We start from the raw sequence: 24,145 nt of genomic DNA on the forward strand, positions 1-24,145 counted from the left end.
CCCCATATCCTCATCCGCCATCACTTGTACCTCATCTCTTGGAACCATTATCTCCTTCTCCATTATGCAACCATTTTTCACTTCATAAGCACGACCTCTGGTGTCAACTGCATGCAGCAAACTATTACTTTGAAAATAACTCTCTTCATTAAAAAAAGGTTCACTACTTGAACTATGCATCCATTTTCCTAAAAACACTTTAGAAAAGTTTGTTCTGTTCACTACTCTTTTCCTTTTGCTATGTGATTTCAGTACATTAACCATTTTGTCTAATGTACGCATCCTATTCAAAATTAAAATGAATAGTTTCCTTTTTAATTCTAATGCCTTTGCTGCAATGGCTTCAATTTCTTTTTTTCTCTTATAAAACTTAGCCTTTTGCTTATATTTCTTCACATCCTTTATCAAATTGGACATAACTCTTCTCTGAAACATTTTTCTACGTATCTCTTTAAACGCTGTTTTCCTGTTTAAGTTAATCTTTTTAGTTGCAGAAGGTATATTTGCATTAACTAAATTCTCAATTTTTTCCTGTGCTTTTCGATTGAAATCATTCTTTCCAGTACAGACATTTTGTACATTTTTCCTTTTTTTGAATATGTTTTTTAGAAAAAATTTTGTCTGCTTACCAGAAGATTTTTTCTTTTTCCCAACATGAGCATCTTCAACTAACTTAGGTCCTCCAGTTGTCTTCAAATATAGGTTTTTTTTGTGGTCTTTTTTTACTCTGGATTTTGTAGGCATCTTAAATTTTGTTCACTGCTCTTCAGCAATACCTGAAAAAAACAAAAAAAAAATTCCTTTATTTTATTTAAATATATTACTACATTTGTTTTCACATTAGTCACAAAACGAAATTTCTTTGCCAATTTGAAAGCACACGTACTGCTCTTTTTTTTGGCAAGTGATAATCACTTTTACAGACTGACACATTATGAATCCACTTTTCAGATTTTTTAAAAAGCACATGTCCAAACTGCTTTTTCAGACCATCACCATTTGTAACCTGGGTGACTGCCTACACTCCAGCAAGGGCAACCAGCCTTAGTGATGCTGAATGTATTTGCATTACTGACTGAAACCTCAAACCCCACTCGCTTGTGAATACTGTGCATGATTCCACATGGTAAGCAGCTGGGTGTGTGCTAAGAGTCTGCTTCTGCACCAAAAAATGGCTCCCCCTTTCCTTCTAATGCAACTGTGAAATCACCAGAGCAATACGCAATACATCTCTGCCTGTAATTCCTATTTGCACACAGAGTCATGTTTTCACATTAGTCACAAAACGAAATTTCTTTGCCAATTTGAAAGCACACTTACTGCTCTTTTTTTTGGCAAGTGATAATCACTTTTACAGACTGACACATTATGAATCCACTTTTCAGATTTTTTAAAAAGCACATGTCCAAACTGCTTTTTCAGACCAGCACCATTTGTAACCTGGGTGACTGCCTACACTCCAGCAAGGGCAACCAGCCTTAGTGATGCTGAATGTATTTGCATTACTGACTGAAACCTCAAACCCCACTCGCTTGTGAATACTGTGCATGATTCCACATGGTAAGCAGCTGGCTGTGTGCTAAGAGTCTGCTTCTGCACCAAAAAATGGCTCCCCCTTTCCATCTTATGCAACTGTGAAATCACCAGAGCAATACGCAATAAATCTCTGCCTGTAATTCCTATTTGCACACAGAGTCATGTTTTCACATTAGTCACAAAACGAAATTTCTTTGCCAATTTGAAAGCACACTTACTGCTCTTTTTTTTGGCAAGTGATAAACACTTTTACAGACTGACACATTATGAATCCACTTTTCCGATTTTTTAAAAAGCACATGTCCAAACTGCTTTTTCAGACCAGCACCATTTGTAACCTGGGTGACTGCCTACACTCCAGCAAGAGCAACCAGCCTTAGTGATGCTGAATGTATTTGAATTACTGACTGAAACCTCAAACCCCACTCGCTTGTGAATACTGTGCATGATTCCACATGGTAAGCAGCTGGCTGTGTGCTAAGAGTCTGCTTCTGCACCAAAAAATGGCTCCCCCTTTCCATCTAATGCAACTGTGAAATCACCAGAGCAATACGCAATAAATCTCTGCCTATAATTCCTCTTTGCACACAGAGTCATGTTTTCACATTAGGCCCTTAAACGAAATTTCTTTGCCAATTTAAAAGCACACTTACTGCTCTTTTTTTGGGCAAGTGATAAACACTTTTACAGACTGACACATTATGAATCCACTTTTCAGATTTTTTAAAAAGCACATGACCAAACTGCTTTTTCAGACCAGCACCATTTGTAACCTGGGTGACTGCCTACACTCCAGCAAGGGCAAACAGCCTTAGTGATGCTGAATGTATTTGCATTACTGACTGAAACCTCAAACCCCACTCGCTTGTGAATACTGTCCATGATTCCACATGGTAAGCAGCTGGGTGTGTGCTAGGAGTCTGCTTCTGCACCAAAAAATGGCTCCCCCTTTCCATCTAATGCAACTGTGAAATCACCAGAGCAATACGCAATACATCTCTGCCTATAATTCCTCTTTGCACACAGAGTCATGTTTTCACATTAGGCCCTTAAACGAAATTTCTTTGCCAATTTGAAAGCACACTTACTGCTCTTTTTTTTGGCAAGTGATAAACACTTTAACAGACTGACACATTATGAATCCACTTTTCAGATTTTTTAAAAAGCACATGTCCAAACTGTTTTTTCAGACCAGCACCATTTGTAACCTGGGTGACTGCCTACACTCCAGCAAGGGCAACCAGCCTTAGTGATGCTGAATGTGTTTGCATTACTGACTGAAACCTCAAACCCCACTCGCTTGTGAATACTGTGCATGATTCCACATGGTAAGTAGCTGGCTGTGTGCTAAGAGTCTGCTTCTGCACCAAAAAATGGCTCCCCCTTTCCATCTAATGCAACTGTGAAATCACCAGAGCAATACGCAATAAATCTCTGCCTGTAATTCCTATTTGCACACAGAGTCATGTTTTCACATTAGTCACAAAACAAAATTTCTTTGCCAATTTGAAAGCACACTTACTGCTCTTGTTTTTGGCAAGTGATAAACACTTTTACAGACTGACACATTATGAATCCACTTTTCAGATTTTTTAAAAAGCACATGTCCAAACTGCTTTTTCAGACCAGCACCATTTGTAACCTGGGTGACTGCCTACTCTCCAGCAAGGGCAACCAGCCTTAGTGATGCTGAATGTATTTGCATTACTGACTGAAACCTCAAACCCCACTCGCTTGTGAATACTGTGCATGATTCCACATAGTAAGCAGCTGGGTGTGTGCTAAGAGTCTGCTTCTGCACCAAAAAATGGCTTCCCCTTTCCATCTAATGCAACTGTGAAATCACCAGAGCAATACGCAATAAATCTCTGCCTGTAATTCCTATTTGCACACAGAGTCATGTTTTCACATTAGTCACAAAACGAAATTTCTTTGCCAATTTGAAAGCACACTTACTACTCTTTTTTTTGGCAAGTGATAAACACTTTTACAGACTGACACATTATGAATCCACTTTTCAGATTTTTTAAAAAGCACATGTCCAAACTGCTTTTTCAGACCAGCACCATTTGTAACCTGGGTGACTGCCTACACTCCAGCAAGGGCAAACAGCCTTAGTGATGCTGAATGTATTTGCATTACTGAGTCCAACCTCAAACCCCACTCGCTTGTGAATACTGTCCATGATTCCACATGGTAAGCAGCTGGGTGTGTGCTAAGAGTCTGCTTCTGCACCAAAAAATGGCTCCCCCTTTACATCTAATGCAACTGTGAAATCACCAGAGCAATACGCAATACATCTCTGCCTATAATTCCTCTTTGCACACAGAGTCATGTTTTCACATTAGTCACAAAACGAAATTTCTTTGCCAATTTGAAAGCACACTTACTGCTCTTTTTTTTGGCAAGTGATAAACACTTTTACAGACTGACACATTATGAATCCACTTTTCAGATTTTTTAAAAAGCACATGTCCAAACTGTTTTTTCAGACCAGCACCATTTGTAACCTGGGTGACTGCCTACACTCCAGCAAGGGCAACCAGCCTTAGTGATGCTGAATGTGTTTGCATTACTGACTGAAACCTCAAACCCCACTCGCTTGTGAATACTGTGCATGATTCCACATGGTAAGTAGCTGGCTGTGTGCTAAGAGTCTGCTTCTGCACTAAAAAATGGCTCCCCCTTTCCATCTAATGCAACTGTGAAATCACCAGAGCAATACGCAATAAATCTCTGCCTGTAATTCCTATTTGCACACAGAGTCATGTTTTCACATTAGTCACAAAACGACATTTCTTTGCCAATTTGAAAGCACACTTACTGCTCTTTTTTTTGGCAAGTGATAAACACTTTTACAGACTGACACATTATGAATCCACTTTTCAGATTTTTTAAAAAGCACATGTCCAAACTGCTTTTTCAGACCAGCACAATTTGTAACCTGGGTGACTGCCTACACTCCAGCAAGGGCAACCAGCCTCAGTGATGCTGAATGTATTTGCATTACTGACTGAAACCTCAAACCCCACTCGCTTGTGAATACTGTGCATGATTCCACATGGTAAGTAGCTGGCTGTGTGCTAAGAGTCTGCTTCTGCACCAAAAAATGGCTCCCCCTTTCCATCTAATGCAACTGTGAAATCACCAGAGCAATACGCAATAAATCTCTGCCTGTAATTCCTATTTGCACACAGAGTCATGTTTTCACATTAGTCACAAAACGAAATTTCTTTGCCAATTTGAAAGCACACTTACTGCTCTTTTTTTTGGCAAGTGATAAACACTTTTACAGACTGACACATTATGAATCCACTTTTCAGATTTTTTAAAAAGCACATGTCCAAACTGCTTTTTCAGACCAGCAACCATTTGTAACCTGGGTGACTGCCTACACTCCAGCAAGGGCAACCAGCCTTAGTGATGCTGAATGTATTTGCATTACTGACTGAAACCTCAAACCCCACTCGCTTGTGAATACTGTGCATGATTCCACATAGTAAGCAGCAGGGTGTGTGCTAAGAGTCTGCTTCTGCACCAAAAAATGGCTCCCCCTTTCCATCTAATGCAACTGTGAAATCACCAGAGCAATACGCAATAAATCTCTGCCTATAATTCCTCTTTGCACACAGAGTCATGTTTTCACATTAGTCACAAAACGAAATTTCTTTGCCAATTTGAAAGCACACTTACTGCTCTTTTTTTTGGCAAGTGATAAACACTTTAACAGACTGACACATTATGAATCCACTTTTCAGATTTTTTAAAAAGCACATGTCCAAACTGCTTTTTCAGACCAGCACCATTTGTAAACTGGGTGACTGCCTACACTTCAGCAAGGGCAAACAGCCTTAGTGATGCTGAATGTATTTGCATTACTGAGTCCAACCTCAAACCCTTAAACTATTCTTTTATTATACCAGTACACCTTAATTTATTGTGAAAACATAGTCCATATTATTTTACTTGTTCCTCACATTTAAATTTCTCCCAAAACAGAAAATAATAAACACAACTTCAACAAAAAGAATTGCATTTCTATTATTCATTTCTTAATTTACCATATACATCCCCTCTCAAACTCTAAACTCACCTTTAAAATTAGTTAGTTGTGAAAGAAATGTGGCACTCAAACAGCAGATTATCAGAGCCAGGATCTCTGTTCTTTACACCTCTCTCCTCTCAGCAGAACCAGATAATGGCAAACTTTCCCTCTCTTTTTCCACACATATACATGTTAGTTTCAAATCTCAGTGCTTGCCCCTTTTTTTCAAATGTAATCACACATTTCTATTGGTTGAAAACCAACCCTTTTCCAAAAGTACCCTTCCCCCAACTTGACTTCTGCCTAGTACCCTTCCCCCAACTTGACTTCTGCCTGCTACCATAGCAACAGCTCATGGAACACTGCTGTGTGGAGTCAGGTCAGAAGTTCGCCAAACAATGTTTCAATTCCACAGAGCAAGAGTGCTTGACTTTTCAAACCTAACAGCAAATCCATAGTACTGTTCTTTGGTAACACATTTTTCTGTACCAATACAAAACATGCTTCTATTAATTTACACATACAGCCTAGTTTTTATTCTAGAATGGTATGAAACAGCCAATCAGTTCTTTTTTTTATGAAAAAAATATGTATGCCTCCATTTCCAAACTGTCTTTCTTTTCATATTGCCATTCTACTGAATTACACCTCCTGAGTGCATCCAGTTCTCCTTTGAAGATGTTCACAGTGTGGATTGTAGGGCACAGCTATGTCTTCTGGAGTGAAAAGTATGCAGAGAAAACAGGTATGGTGAGAGACCTTGCTTTGCCAAATGTAGACATTAAATGGATTGGTCAGAGAGGGTTAAAGTGGCACCAATTGATGCCATTGGTGAAATCCTTCATGCAAAACCAACACCCTGACCTCATAATAGTGCACTGTGGTGGCAATGACCTAGGCACTTTGACTGGGGTAGGTCTGGAAATGCTTATGAAGGACACCTTTGCACAACTGTTTTCACTTTTCCCTAAAACTGCCTTTGTGTTTTCTAACATATGCCAAAGGCAAAAATGGAACTGGTCCAATCATTTCTGTCCGCAGATTTACAAAGCAAGAAAGCACGTCAACAAATCTGTTTCTGCTTTCCTCCGTGACTATGGTATGGGTTCCATTTACCACAACAACTTGCGTTATGACATGCAAGACATTTATAGAGGAGATGGTGTGCACTTCAATGATGAAGGGAACAGAGTCTTCCTCTTGAACCTTAGACTCTGCATCGGTACTTACTTGAAGGTACCACTAAAAAATCACTTCATAAACACAACGGCTCTTTTTAGAGCCCCCTAATATCTAAACACTTAAATCTGATTTTCATTTCTTTTTTTCTTTTTTTTTTACCGTACGCTTACCGTATGCGTACCCCGCGATTTTTTTAAAATCAATAAATGTTTTCTTTGTACTTTTCTGTCCTTCTTTGACCCCCTTACAAATGTTAGGGGGTCTGTAACTCTCCTCCTTGCCCCCTTTTCTTGTTATCACTCTTTTTTTTCTGAGTGAAACACACGAAATGGCGGCCGCCGCTTCCTGGTTTTGACCGATTCGAATGTTTACTAAGATCTAAGAGCCAATCAGAATCGCGCTCGCGCACGCCACCATACGCGTACGGTAAGCGTACCGTAAGCGCACCGTAAGCTGGCTCAGATATATATATATATTGATTTAAAGGCTATTTTCTCAGAATCTACTGAACAGATTTACACCAAACCTACAAAAGGCACTTCCTTGACCTGAGGACTACCTCTCTGCCAAATTTCTAGTAATTCTGTTCAGCCGTTCGGGCTGTAGCCCTGTCTAAAGGTCCTATGGAAAAATGCATGGGAAAAACGCGTTTTGGGACCCCCCTTTTATCTCAGCCCCCGCTTGACGAATCCCCCCGAGACTTTCAGGGAAGGAGCGGAGCGTAGCGCCCCACCTATTTTGAAAAATTCGCGAGGATTCGTCGACCGGCGCCAAAGTTATTCAAAATAGAATGTTGCGGATTTCCTATGGAAACGTGGTCCTAACTATAACTACCTACTGGCGACCGCCAGTAGGTAATATACATATATATATATATATATTTACTGAAAAAACCATGGGTTTCAGGCACGTTATAGTTAGGAATTAGCATTTTTTTAAAACATAGAAATTCACTGAAAAAAACAGGTTTCAGGGGCATTCTAGTTAGCTGGACATTTCCCTCGTACAAAACCATTGAAATATCCCCGTTAGAGTTAGTTCAGCTAACTATAACTCGCGCCCCCGCAATGCACTGCTGATGATGTCACATATTACATCACTCATGACATGGTCAGTGACATCACTCATGACATCACTGATGACATCTCAAATGACATCATTGATGACATCACTGATGACATCATCCAGTGTCTGTGTGTTTCTGACAAGTTTAAATATGTTTATTATATACATGGAAAGGCATATTGAAGAGTGAGTGGGTGTATAAGTGTGTGAATGGATGATTTTGTAGGTGCGTGACTGACTCTATAAGTGAGTGATTAAACGTATCCTACTGAATGCATGGGTTAGTGACTAAACTGTCTGAATGTCTGTATCCGTCTGCTGGTGTGTAAGCGGCTGCATGGATTTGAAAATAGCTACATGATTGTCTAAATGGGTTATAGATTGGTTGTCTGAGTATCTGTATGGGTGTCTGAGTGTTTGTGTGGGTGGGGTGTGTGTGACTCTGTGCATAGATATGTGAGTGGGAGATTCACTGGGTGCATGGTTTCAAGAGTGCATCTATGAGGAACTGTATGGGTGGGTGAGTGTGTGTATGGTTGTGTTAGTGAGTGAATGTATATTTCAGTGGTACATGTGTGAATAGCTACATATGTGAAAGGCAGTATATCTGTGTGTTGGAGTACATAAATGGCTATAAGTGAGAGTGTGTGATTGTGAGAGTGGCTGTATGGATGAGTGTGTGCTTGTATCATTGATTGTATAACAGTGTAAGAATGTGCTAGTATTTGTATGAGTAATTGAGCTAGTGTGTATAACTGTATAGGTGAGTAAATGGCAGTGTGATTAATTATTTGCATGACTGAGTAGGTGAGTGAATACCTCAATGGATGAGTGGCAGTGTGTGAGTGTCTATATAGGTGTATGAGTGCATATGATAGTCCTGTACTGAGTGACCATAAGTATGAGTGACTGTACGGGTGAGTGAGTGGATGGGTGTGTAGACCTAAGAATCAGTGAGTGGGTATGTACTTATTGGTGTTGGAGTGTCTGTGGTTATGAGAATGGCAGTATGTAATTTAGAGTGGGTGTATCAAAGGTTATATTAGGGTGTGAGAAGATGCATCAAATTATCACATGGATGATGTCATGAGTGATGTCATTTGAGATGTCATCAGTGATGTCATCAGTGATGTCACTGACCATGTCATGAGTGATGTAAATGTGACGTCATCAGCAGTGCATTACGGGGGCGCGAGTTGTAGTTAGCTGAACTAACTATAACGGGGGAATTTCAATGGTTTTGTACGAGGTAAATGTCCAGCTAACTATAACGCCCCTGAAACCTATGGTTTTTTCAGTGAATTTCTATGGTTTTTTAATGCTAATTCCTAACTGTAATGTGCCTGAAACCTATGGTTTTTTCAGTTAATTTCAAAGGTTTTTTAAATGCTAATTCCTAACTATAACATACCTGAAACCTATGGTTTTTTAAGTGAATTTCAAAGGTTTTTTAAATGCTAATTCCTATCTATAACTTATCTTTAACCTGTGGTTTTTTACTGATTTTCATAGGATTTCTAAATCTTTATTTTTCACTGTATCAATTGCTTTATTTATGTTTTTTATACTGTTTTTCATAATTTTTGTAAGTTTTTATTTACATGTTTTTAATGAAAAATGTTTGAAAAATATTTGTAAAAATATTTTTACTCTATTTTAAAAAAAAATATTTTTTAAACTATATTGTTAATATTTTGTTATTATTATTTTTTTCAATTCTTTTTTGGAGTCGCGCACCCAATGCGGAACATAGTCGCCATTTTACGATTGTTGTGTAGGATCCGCGTAGGGTGTGCGTTGGGTACGTACTTTCGTGCGCAATGGCTATGCGACTGGTACGCGACTTCAAGCACATACGCGACACATATGTAATACGTTACGCGATGGTCGCGCGCTTCCGTGAAACGTCATATACGTGTTTGACGTGGTGGGTGCGCGATTCCCGCGAAATATTTTAAATGTCAAAAAACATATATATATGTATTTCATATAAATATTAAGGCAAGACATAATCTAAGCTACTCATAAAATTAATATATTTTTACTTTTAATCAACCTATATTACTTTTAAATGCAATTTCGCAAATTCGCGCTCGGTGCGTGCTGCCTATGCGCAGGGTGCGCGGATCCCATGTGACCTGAAAAAAAGAGATTTGATTGGTTCATCAGACTTCCTATTCTAACTATTGAAAGACCCCACCCATTTCAATCATTCTTCTTAGACCTTCGTTGGAGGAGCATCTCTGTGCTTAGAAGAACTTTTTTTGGCTAAGTTGACACTTAGTTCAAACTTTTTTTTAGAAACAATGACTTCAGGGCAGCAGGCATCACCAGCATCTGAACATTCATCAGAAGATGAATTTTTGGCTGAATCACCACGCCCAGAAAGATATTCATTTGTTGTTTGGAAATTTTTTACTTTCCCAGAGGGACAAACCAAGACAAATGCAACCAAAGCGACATGCAAAATATGTCAGAGAGTGCTGTCCCGTGGAGATCCGGCAAAAAAGTACTCATGTGGTACAGCCAGGATGAAGAAACATCTTAAAACTATGCATCCAGTAAACCTGGCACGTGAAGAGTGCCGAAGAATGAGAGTTCTTCCAGCACCTTCACAACCATCACAACCAAGTACTTCTCGCACGGATCCATCTGAAGAACACCTGGACATACGTCCTCAGTTTGCAACACTCAAAGTGCACTGCTTGAAGTGTAATGTAATCCTATGCTATGGAGAGCAATCTATTGATTTAATTTGCAGGTTGCAAGAGAACCATCGTTGTTAGTTTTTGTTGTTGTTTTTTTCCCCCTGAAGTTCATTGTTTTGTTCCTCCATTTCTGTTTTTTCCTTTTTTTCAAGAAAAACCAAAAAAATTAAAAAATTGTTCAGAAAATCAAAAAAAAATATAAAAGAAAAAAGAAGAAATAAAAAGTTCTTGTCAGAACTAACTTTTCTGGTTTAAAAAAAGAGCTATATCTGTATGTTAGTGTGTGAAAGTTTAGATGAATGTATGTGTATTGCATAATTGACTGAATGAATGCATTAGTAGTGTATGGTGAATGTATAAGTGCAGAACTATGAAGAAGTGCTGCAGCATCACACAGTAACCAGTGTGCTGTGGTACTTCCGAAGCACAGGGATGCAACATATGTACATAAATATATTGCAAGTCTATGCTTCTCTCTGCACGGCTGCTTAAACTGCAGCCATGTGGTGACAGAGGCACCCTTGCACCATGGTGCAAGGATATCTGTGTCATGTGGAGTTTGTTTTTATGCAGGAAGACACACCTTCCTGCACAAAAACAATCAGTAAAGTCATTTTTCTCCTTCAATGTATGCTGAGCATTGCAGCATGTGTTGAAAGATAAAAAATTAGGAGAAATGAAAACAATTCTCCTTGTTGTTCCTTGCTACACCAATTGGAGAATGGTGCAGCATTCACACACATGTCCAGATTTATGATTTTTGATAAATCTGGAGATGTCTCTTGTTCTATGAGTATTCTGTACAATCACGCACAGCAACACTTACAGAACGCCCTTTCAACGCAAAGTGGTGTGTATGGTGAGGTCGTATTTACATGGAGAAGAAAAGGTACACAGAGTGCCTTTTCCTCTCTTTGTAAATATGAAATAATGTCTTGCGCTATAACTATGTTATAAAAAGTGACATATTTCTGTTTGCTTGTGAATGATAGGAGGTAAGCACAGAGTTTTGGCTGCAAAGATGGTCAAAGAAGAATGATTGAAATCATTGCGGTCCTTAAATAGGTACAATGCGAAATATTATGAACCACTCAAATCAGTTTTTTTGCAGGTCACATGATATCCTATGACAGGGACATTCCAAAACTACATAGGTATAAACAGGGTGTTTTGAAAAACATCTTCAAACTTTGTAGCTTCTTGCAGATCCGCCCATTGTGCATATTAATACTTAGTTAAACTTACCTTCACAGTAATAGAAATAAAAAATGGTACACATTTTTTTCAGATGTTTTTTGTAATGTAAATTGGGGCAAATTGCTTATTTTAGAATTAGGATCTGTGAAAGAAAAGAAAAAATAGTTATAACATGTAATAATACATTTTTAACAACACAGCATAATTTAAACCAAGTAATTTGTTTGCCTTTTTTGCTGTTCTCAGAATATATTGAATTTCACTAGAAATAGTGATTTCAATCATAATCATCACATAACAGCGGGCAAAAAAACAATCAAAAAGATTGTTTAAAAAACAACAACAATCTATTCTCATTTAAATACCAGAAAATACAAATCACACATATATAAAATGCTTATTGCTAAGAAAATTTTATAACTTAAATTTATAAACACTGTAAATGTTGTCGCTTTAAAATATACACCGAGTCAATGTGTAAGAAAAAGTCCATTATTAAAACATATACCTTTCCTTGAAGCCAAATGGTATTTTTGCACTGTTGTTTATGTAAATTGTCCAATGGTAATCCTATTAAATTATAATAATAATACATTACTCAGAGGCTGAATTATCTTCCTAAAACTTTGGCTTTAGAAATATTAGGTAGGAATTTGGTCATTCACTAGGCAAACGTTGTTTGAAAACCAACTGGGAATCATTACAAAGTGTCCAGTCTTTGTCACATTTTAGATAGGCAGTATAATGTCCAGATGTTGTGGAAGGACCATCATGGAAAATTATTGCAATTGCTACAAAAGTCCTTCCTGATATTGATGGTTGTGTTGCTACAAAATGTTTTATTAAAGTGTCCAATTTTCTTCCATCAGCTGTACAACATTGAATCATTAAAATTATATATTGTCCATATCTTTGTAAAAAATAATGTTGATAACATTTCTGATTTACATTGGCTACACTCCATGTTTTGATTTGCAGCTTTAACTAATTTATTGAAAGACACTGATTTACAGTCCAGTAATGTTAAATATAGAAATCTTTCAGTGTCTACATTAGTGCTAGATGTATACATACAATTTTCACAATGATGTTCCCATTTGTAACAAAGGCCAAAAATATTTTCTATTTCTACACCTTCATTTTCTAAAACGGTAAGCATATACATTAGAACTTCCTGAGCATCTTGTTGGATATTGTGCGTAAATTGTGTAGAACCAGAACATACATCCAAAAGATTACGAACATCAGAAACAGTTTGTATTTTACTTGTATCAGTTCTCAAATTTTCATAAACAGAATGCAACAAGGAACAAAATCTTTTTTCCTGATTCTGCATAATTTGTTGTTGCAAACCTTCAAGATAAAAAACAACATTGACCACTACATTAGCATAGCAGTTGACACCTGAACTATTTTCAAACTGATAACCAACAATCTCTTCAACAGTGTCCTGTTTCTTTTTGCTTGCAATGACAACATTACCTTGTTTTTTTCCCTTCTCTACACCTTCAGTACAGATATTCTCATACCTTCTTTTTCGACCAACCACACTCTTTTCAAATACAGGATATTGACCTAAATTGGGAGCATACGCTCTTCTTAACCTATTATACTCTTTTACACAGTTGGCATCTGCAGTAACCTTAGTGTAATCAAAATCAATCAAAAACAAACCAGATAATGTTCTGACTTGGGACAAAGCAACATATGCCATACGATCTTTAAACACAGTAGATCCAATATTCACCAATGCACTGCCTACACTTAATCCTTGATATTTATGAATAGTCACTGCGTATGCCAGAGAAAATGGAAATTGTTTCCTACGGACATATAAATCTTTAACAAGCAAAAAACGAACTGAACAACGACCAATTTCTTTAACTTCTTCAATCTGATCAAATTTAATTTTAAAAAATGTAATTCCATCTTTTTTCTGATAATTAACGAAATCCACAACTTTACCCATTGCTTCATTAACGAAACCTTTTTCTACATCCAAATTACGCCTTAACATTACCCGACAGTTTATACATGCATATAGATTATTTTCTAAACCAGCCATTTTAGATATCTTTTTTCGAAAAAATCCAGTTTTGTTTTCAATTTTCCCGTCGAAATAATAGTGATTCCTTCATGCTCTATTTTATCGATGGCTTCCATTTTTATAATTTCTTCATTTTCCAGTTTCAATAGTTCTTCATTGAATATAGAACACTCACGCAGTGATGGCATTAAGCAGATTACAGATTTATTTTCTGCAATTTTCATGTATATTTTCTCAGGAACTACATTTTCATTTGGAAACAAATTGGAAAGTAATTGACTCTGCAAAGCTTGTTTGCCATGTTCTGTCAGAAGTCCAATTCTTATATCTTGAAGAATACTTCCATATTCAGCACCATTTGCCTGTCGCATATTTTTCGTCAGTTCTTTGTATTCAAAATGTTACCAAATGTTCACGTTTCCAACACTACCCAGAAACTTTCTGGTGTCTTCATGCGCAAGTGTTTTAAATACTGGTTGTCCTTTTACAGGAGTCAATTGCAGTAGATCTCCAAAAACGATGACGTGTTTTCCTCCAAATAACACGTCATACTCTGTTTTAAGAATTTGCTGCATTCTTAAATGCACAAAGGCAAGCATTAAGTTTGAGACCATGCTTACCTCATCAATAATGAGAAGTTTCATTTTCTTCAGGACTCTTGAAAGCTTCTCCAGATAGCTTGTGGTATTCCAATTTATTCTCATGCTCTACTGGTAGCATTAGTAAACAATGAAAAGTAATTCCTTTAAGGTTATGTGCTGCCAACCCAGTTGGAGCAGTGACTACACAAGACAAATGCGACTCAGTTGTTTTCTGTAGATAACTTGTAATTATTTTAACTAAGATGTTCCAGCTTGTCCACTCACATACATTCGGATAGGTTTAAATGATGTGCATGAGCACTCTTTCTTTTCATGAAGTAATCCATGGTCAATCTGTTGTCTCACTTGCTGATATATTTGTTTCTGTTCAACATTTAGTTGTTCTTCCAAGTTTGCTAAATGCATTACATCTTCTTGAGCTTGATGCATTGCTGTTTCCACCTCATTCATGGCAATTGCTGCTTCATTTTCAACAATTGGTTATCCTAGTGGATCTTGACTCAGTGCAGCAGAACTTTGACTGTCTTGAGAACTGTCTCTAGCAATCTCAGCTGCAATTGTAGCTTCTTGATCAATTTCATCATTCAACATTTTCACATAATTTGCAAAAGCACTGCATTGTATGCTATCTTTACAAGCATTAAATGAATCTTAATAGCTCTGAAAATCTCCAAGTAATTCCAGTTCTGAATGCCACGGTTTGAACATTTGCAAAAGGGCTGAATAGTAAAATTCCCTTTTATCAGCAGTGTCGCAACTCAGCTTCCAGTGATTAATCAAATTTCCTTTCCTTTGTTTCACCAAACATCCTTCGTAACCAATGACTTCATATTTTCCATCATTGATGTTCTCTGTAGTATTCTGTTTAAAAGTGTAGTTTTGCAGCACTTCATAGACACATGTTCTCAAGATGATGACTTCTGTTTGGGTAATATGTGTCCAACATATTCGTTTTCAAAATATCTGTACTTTCTGGTTCTTTTTCTGCTAAACATTCAATTTCTTGAACAGATTTCAGTACCCGATTTTGCATTGCTGCAAGACCTAGACTCACCCAAATGATTCTTCTACTTTTGGAGTATAGACTTGCAGATGATAACCGATCTGAGCATTCATATGCTCCAATTTCTCGATGCGATAACATCTTCAAACTGCAACTGTATAATTTGTTACTTAGAGTCTTCTCGTGAGAAATCTCTTCCCACGTTTCTTTCAATTCCGTCTTTTCTGATTTAGTAATGTAGGACGTTACATATCGAGCAACAGCAATGGAATTGTCCGCAACATACTGAATATCTATGTTAGCATTCCACATGGATAAAATAACTGGATTGTAGTTATTTATGTATTTTGACTCTTCACTTCTTCTTAAGTTGTAGGTATTTGTCAGAGACTTTCTTGTAATGGTATGTCGCATAGCTGACATAAAACTGTTCACTCTTCCTTTGGATAATACAGGACGTGGAAATGCAAAACGACATTTGGTATAGAACTTATCCTTAGACTTGTACTTTCATCGACAGTATTTTCCACATCTATGTCTTTGGAATCGTAAGACTTGTTGTTTTAAGTTGTTATCTTCTCTGCTATTAGGTACAGCACATGTGGCATATTCTTCAATGAAAGACAAAACAGTATCATCTGAATCTGTTCCAAATTTGGGGGCGTCCTTGATCCATAACAACATATGTATATGAGGAGCACCTCTTGCTTGATACTCCTTTCTCCAAAAGAAATCCACAACTTGCCCAAGAGGAGGATTCTTTTTATTGCAGATGAATGACATCATAGCTTCAAATCTATGATTGAAATATCTGCATACATTAACAGGATCCAAAGAGCACAATTCTCCAGGTGTCTTGTATTCAATATTTTTTATATTGGAATTTGCCTCTCGAAGAAATTAAAGTAAATCATCCCAAGCGTACTCAGCACAGCTTAGTGTAAGGAACCATGTAGGAGTTCCTAAGTTCCGTAGCATACATTTCAGTTCTCCATGATGATGGTACCAATATTCATTAGTCCCACCCTGACATGCCATCAGATTAATCACCTGAGATTCTAAATGATCATCTCTCTGATGCATTTTACCCATAAAATCCTTTGCAGTTACATTTTGCAGAAGATGCATTCCAGATTTTAAAATGTGATTTACTGCATATGAAAGTCCAGACAAGTCACTTTAAAACAGAAGATGAAACATATAAGGGATACATTGTTGAAATCTTGGATCTTCTGCAGATAATCTTGTTGTCCAATATTCAGATGCAGGAATCTGCAATCTGCACAGGACGTTCATCATATCGTCCACCTTTTCCTGTTGGAAACAACTGCGGGAAACAACGAGCTTCCAAGCTCTCTTCCCATACACTCATGGGACTTCCTTTTGCTTTTTTCATTTGGAATAACTCAATCGTATTCCCCATCACTTCTTAGGAATGAAGTAGATGTACACTGTAATGTTCACAGATTTCGTCACATCTGGACATGTCCACTTTTTCAATTTGTCCACTTGACGTTTCAGTATCTTCTGCTAAATCTATTGCTTCTTCTCCTACAAACACATTTCTATAGTACTCATTATTTTTTATCAGAGACAATGTTCCCTTTTGCACTTTTCTAACATTCACTAACTCTTGCCAGATTTTCTTATTCTTAGTAGGAACACCATTAACTAGAATAACTAGTGGTTCATTTTCTGCACGGTCTACACCAATAGTTTTAATGTTTTTCTTTAAATCTAACGGTAAATACACAACTCTTCCTTTTAATCCTCTTTGTAAACATGATGGAGGCAATTTACCTGTGTTAGGCTCCATACGAACAATAGCCTGAAACGGGTGCACACACTGAATGAGAATAGACCCATAGGTATTTAAATCTATCAGCTCTGGAGGAATAGCAACCAACTCTAGATTATTGTGAACAGCTCTAGCAGGCATTTTATTTTTCATCTAATTTGTTATAACAATATTTGCAAATACGCTTCTCAGAACCCAAATCAAAACAATCCTCTACCAACAAATAAGTTGCAAATTCCTTCCACTTAGCATTATTTTTTGTTTCACTTTTTAAATACAGATTGACACTCACTGTTTGATTTTTATAGTGAGTTCACCGACAACAAATACAAGAAACATTCTTTGTGATTTGATCTTCAAAATTTTTTGTAATCATGGGTTCTACATTGTCTTCAACATTTTGTTCTATTAATGTGTCAGTTTCAGCACTCTCTTGCTGAGGACCAAAGTAACAAAACTCAATATCATCCCAAACCTTCTTCACATCTGATACTGACCCACGCAAAAGAGCACTGTTCGACTCATTTAACTTCAGTGCTGGACTTTTTGCATAATACAATCTTCTCACTAACTTCCGCATTTGAGTATGATGTACTGCCAACATCCTGAAATGGTGAAAAACACTTTGACAAATTTTCCTAGAAAGACAAGCCAGAGAATGACCTTGCAAACCAGTATTTTTTCTCACTCTGCAAAGGTCTGGTCCTTGCAACACCTTAACCTTTTGTTTAACACTTTTTCTACTATATGCTCGTAAGAAATTCCATAATTTATCAATAGATTCTTGTCGTACAGTACAAATACTACTGCAATCCCAAGTGTACACAGGGTCTTTAGGACGTCTCCCTAGAACTTCATCAGCTATCACTTCTTCTGCATTTCTTTGAACCATTTTCTCTTTGTCAATTGGACAACCATTTCTAATCTCATAACCTCGACTACTGGTGTCAATTGCATGCAATAAATTATTGCTCTGTAAATAACTCTATTCATTAAAGAAAACCTCTGAACTTGAACTATGTTTCCATTCACCCAAAAAAAATCACAAACATTTGTTCTGGTAATTACTCTTTTCCTCTTACTTTTGGCCTTCATTAAATAGATTGGTTTATCTAGTGATCGAATTCTGTTTAATGCTAAAATGAATAGTTTCCTTTTTACTTCAAAAGCCTTTTCAACAATGGTTTCAATATGCTTCTTCTTTTTATAAAATAGAGCTCTCTTTTTATATTTCTTCGTATCTTTCAGCAAATTATGTACTACTCTCTTGTAAAATAATTTTTTATGTATTTCTTTATACTGATTTTGTCTTCTTTTACCATACTTCGTGTCCTTTGACTGTCCAATTGCGTTTTTGCTTTTTCAATTATTTTGAGTATTTTTTCTAGTTGAAGCATTCTCAGAGGTTTCAGCATTCTGTACATTCTGTCTGGTCCTACAAACATTTTTAATAAATTGCTTTGTGATCTTACCAGAAGATTTTTTCTTTCTAGCCACATTATGTTGTTCATTCAATACTTGTGGTTGATTTTTCTTCAAGTAACTGTGCTTTTTCTGTTCTTTTCTTTTTCTTACTTTCTCCGGCATGATTTCTCTATTTTAATGGTAATAAACAGTATCTGTAAAAATTAATCACAAATAAATGTATATTAATATCTTTATTAATTATACTTTTCTATTACTATACAAACACATTTTATATAAATACTGACTAAGAAATTATAGGCCTGAAGCACAAGTGTGAAGGTGGTTAGACCACTACATGCATAGTGCATACTACTTTGAAGCAGTTCATGCCCTAAAGCCTGCCTCGCTGAAAGAGTACATGCTTACTGACTGAATGATTACAGTACTATAAGGAGAGTCACTGGGTGAATTCATAGTTGTTTGAGTTTTTTTTTACTGAATAGATTGCTACATGGTACTGAAAGACTCACTATGGGTTTGCAACAACAGTCACAGTGTGTTTGCTGGAGTGTATGCATAGGGACTGTGGAATTGTAGGCCTGAAGCACAAGTGTGAAAGTTGTTAGACCACTACATGCATAGTGGATAGTTATTTCAAGCAGTCCTTGTGGAAAGGCATGGTTCACTGCATGAGTACCTGGGTACTGACTGAAACATTAGAGTACTGCAAGGAGAGTGCCTGGATGAATCTTTTAAGGGTTAGGGTTTTGGTGCAGTGAATGGATTAGTACATGGTGCCGGATGAGTCACTGGAGGTGTGCAAGGGGAGTTACAGGGTGTTTATTGGAGTTTATAGATACTGACTGGGCAATTGACGGTGTGAAACACAATTGTGTAGGTGGTTAGAGGCCTGCATGCATAGTGGATAGACGTTTGAAGTACTCCATGGGCTAAGGCCGGGTTCACTACATAAGTACCTGGGTACTGACTGAATCATTAGAGTACTACAAGGAGAGTGCCTCGGTGAATTTATAAGTGGTTGGGTTTTGGTGCAGTCAATGGATTAGTACATGATGTTGAATGGGTCACTGGAGAAGTGTAAGGGGAGTGACAGGGTGTTTGCAGGAACTGTATGAATACTGACAGGGGTATTAATGGTGTGAAAGACAACTGTGTAGGTGGTTAGAGGCCTGCATGCATAGTGGATAGACGTTAGAAGCAGTCCATGTGCTAAGGCATGGTTCACTGCATGAGTACCTGGGTACTGACTGAATCATTACAGTACTGCTAGGAGAGTGCCTGGGTGAAACTTTTAAGTTTTTCGGTTTTGGCGCAGTGAATAGATTAGTACATGGTGCTGGATTAGTCACTGGAGGTGTGCAAGGTGAGTGACAGGGTGTTTATTAAAGTATATAGATACTGACTAGTCAATTGAAGGAGTGAAAGACAATTGTATAGGTGGTTAGAGGCCTCCATGCATAGTGGATATGCGTTTGAATCAATCCATGTGCTAACGCCTGCCTCACTCCATTAGTACTTGGGTACTGACTGAATGATTAGAGTATTGCAAGGAGAGTGCCTGGGTGAATTTATAAGTGTTTGTTTTTTTGGCACAGTAAATGGATTACTACATGGTGCTGAATAAATCATTGGAGGAGTGTAAGGGGAGTGACAGGGTGTTTGCGAGAACTGTATGAATACTGACTGGGGTATTGAAGGTGTGAAAGACAAGTGTGTAGGTGCTTAGAGGCCTGCATGCATAGTGCATAGACGCTTGAAGCAGTGCATGTACTAAAGCTGGGTTCACTACATAAGTACCTCAGTACTGACTCAATCATTAGAGTACTTCAAGGAGAGTGCCTGGGTAAATTTATTACTGGTTGGGTTTTGGCGCAGTGAATGGATTAGTACATGGTGCTGAATGGGTCACTGGAGAAGTGTAAAGGGAGTGACAGGGTGTTTGCGGGAACTGTATGAATACTGACTGGGGTATTGAAAGTATTAAAAACCAGTGCGTAGGAGGTTAGATGCCTGCATGCATACTGGACAGACGTTTGAAGCAGTCCATGAGCTAAGGACTGGGTCACTGCATGAGTACCTGGGTAATGACTGAATCATTAGAGTACTGCAAGGAGAGTGCCTGGGTGAATATTTAAAGTTTTTGGGTTTTGGCGCAGTAAATAGATTAGTAGAAGGTGCTGGATGAGTCACTGAAGGTGTGCAAGGGGAGTGACAGGGTGTTTATTGGAGAATATAGATACTGACTAGGCAATTGAAGGAGTGAAAGACAATTGTGTGCTAAGGCCTGCCTCACTCCATCAGTACTTGGGAACTGACTGAATGTTTAGACTATTGCAAGGAGAGTGCCTGGATGAATTTATAAGTGTTTGTTTTTTGGCGCAGTAAATGGATTAGTACATGGTGCTGAATGACTCACTGGAGGAGTGTAAGGGGAGTGACAGGGTGTTTGCGGGAACTGTATGAATACTGACTGGGGTATTGAAGGTGTGAAAGGCAGGTGTGTAGGTGGTTAGAGGCCTCCATGCATAGTGGATAGGCATTTGAATCAATCCATGTGCTAAGGCCTGGATCAGTGTATGAGTACTTAGGTACTGACTAAATGATTAGAGCTTTTTAAGCAGTTATGTGTGTGCAAAGATATAAAGTACCCAAAACCTTCTCTCTAAATGGTTCCTAAATGCATACAGACTCTCAGTGTGATTCTAGACAACAAACACTATCCCATGCATATTACCAAATCACATTTTCTTGTCCGGAATTGGTAAACTGAGTACACACAATCCACATATTGTACTACTGCATATAATTGTAGAACCCTGACTCTTTTTAGAAATACCTAACTAATGACTGGTTTCTAATTCTACCAAAGTATGAGAACAGGATAGGTTTTTAAGCAGTTATGTGTCTGCAAACACATGTAATACCCAAATCCTTCTCTTAGTACAGTTTCTAAACGCACACAGACTCACAATGTGATTCTAGAAAATAAACAGTATCCCTTGGATTTTACAAAAACACATTTACTATTCTTGACGAGGTAATGTGACAGCACACATTCCACATATTTTACAACTGCTCATTAGTGTATAAGCCTGACTCATTTTACAAAAACATAAACAATAAATGGTTTCTATTTCTACCAAAATGTAAGAACAGGATAGGTTTTTAAGCACTTATGTGTCTGCAAAAACATGAAACACCCAAATGCTTCTCTCACATTGGTTCCCAAATGCACACAGACTCACAGTGTGATTCTAGACAAACAACACTATTCCTTGTACTTAACCAAAACACATTCACTAGTGTGGAAGGGCTGAAGTGACTGCAGAGATTCTGCATATTTCAATACTGCACACTACTATGAAAGCCTGACTCATTTTGTGAATGCATAAGCAATGACTGGCTTCTAATACTACTAAAACTTGACAACTTCATAACCGATTTTAAAACAATTATCTAGCAGCAAATACCTGATGTAACCAAATGCTTCTCTCACAATGGTTGCGCAAATGCACACAGACTCACAGTGTGATTCTAGACAAGCAACACTACCCCTTGCATTTTACCAAAACACATTTAGTAGTCTACAAGACGTAAGGTGACTGCACACATACCACAAAAATTTATACTACACATTTGTATAGAGTGCTTCTGTCAGAATGATTCCTAGATGCACACAGACTCACTGTTGGATTCTAAACAAAGAATACTATCACTTGCAATTTACAAAAATACATTTACTGTCTACAAGATGTAAGGTGACTGCACCCATTGCACAAAATGTTCGACTACACATTAGTACCAAAATGTTTCTCTCAAAATGATTCCTAAATGCACACAGACTCACTGTGTGATTCTAGACAAACAACATTATCACTTACATTTTACCAAAACACATTTCATAATCTAGAAGGAGTATTGCATTTTAGTGTAGAAACTTGACTCATTTTGCAAATACATAAACAATGACTGGTTTCTAATTCTACCAAAACATGAAAACAGCACAGTTATCTGTCTGCAAACACATGAAAAACACAAATGCTTATCACAGGATGGTTTCTAAAAGCACACACACTGACAATAAGATTCTACACACAAAAAAGTACTCCCTGCACTTTTGCTGGAGAAATACATTAGTGTGATTAAAATCAAAATGGACCACATACACCCCCTCACAATTAAGAAACTCACCTTTCAAGTTGTTTTGTAGATTAAGAAGTATGTCAGTCACACACCAGATTTTCTTATACAAAATCTCTGCCCTGTGCACCTGTCAGCAAAACCAAATAATGGCAATGTTTCCCTCTCGTTTTCCACACATATACATGTAAATACCAAATCACATTCCTTCCCACATTTATTCAAAATCAAACAAATATTTCTATTGGTTACACATTTCAACCCTTTCCAAATGACATAAATTTGAACCCTACCCCCAATCTGCCTTCTGCCTGTTACCATAGAAACAGTTCATGGAACACTTAACTGAGCACACAGGTCACAAGTTCAGCACACAATGTTGCTAATCAAAACAGCAAGTGTGCTTGACTTTTCAACATATCAGCTTATCATATATAATGTTCCTTTCAATCAGTTAACCAATAAGAACCATGCGTTTAAAAAACAGAAACATGCACCCTAGTTTTCAGTGTAGAATGTTGTCAAACAACCAATCATTTCTTTTCTTTTTTCAAAACTGCATCTTATCCACCATTTTAGAAAAATCTTTCTTTTCAAACTGCCATTTCATTTACAGAGACCATCTGAGTGCATTCAGACCTCCCTTCAAGATGCTTAGAGTGTGGATTGTGGGACACAGCTATATTTTCTGGAGCCAAAGGTATGCAGAAAACAAAGGCATTCACAAAGACCTAGGTTTGCCAAATGTAGACATTAAATGGATTGGACAGAGAGGGTTAAAGTGGCACCAATTGATGCCATTGGTAAAATCCTTTTTGCATCTCCAACACCCTGACCTCATAATTGTGCACTGTGGTGGCAATGACTTAGGCACTTTGACTGGGGTAGGTCTGGAAATGCTTATCAAGGACACCTTTGCAGAATTGATTTCACTTTCCCCCCAAAATGCCTTTGTCTATTCTAACATATGCCAAAGGCAGAAATGGAACTGGTCCAATCATTTTTGTCCACAGATTGAGAAATCTAGGAAACGTGAATAAATCTGTTTCTGCTTCTCTCCGAGACTAAAGAATGGGGTCCATTTACAACAACAATCTGCGTTTTCATATGCAAGACATCTATAGGAGAGATGGTGTACATTTTACTGATGAGGGTAACAAAGTCTTCCTCAACAAATTTGGCAAAGAGGTAGTCCTCAGTTCAGACTCATGCCTTTTGCTTAAATGGTGGAAATCCGTTCAGTAGTTCCTGAGAAAATCAAAAGTAAAATCACATATATATCTGGGCGGAGCATAACCACACATCTCATCGTGAGATCTGATTGGCTGTCAGCACTTCATCCAAGAAGTGTTGGCAGCCATCTTGGGACCAATATACATGATAGCACCTCATTA

This window comes from Triturus cristatus, chromosome 2_2, assembly GCF_964204655.1.
Source record: "Triturus cristatus chromosome 2_2, aTriCri1.1, whole genome shotgun sequence".
NCBI classification, from domain to species: domain Eukaryota; kingdom Metazoa; phylum Chordata; class Amphibia; order Caudata; family Salamandridae; genus Triturus; species Triturus cristatus.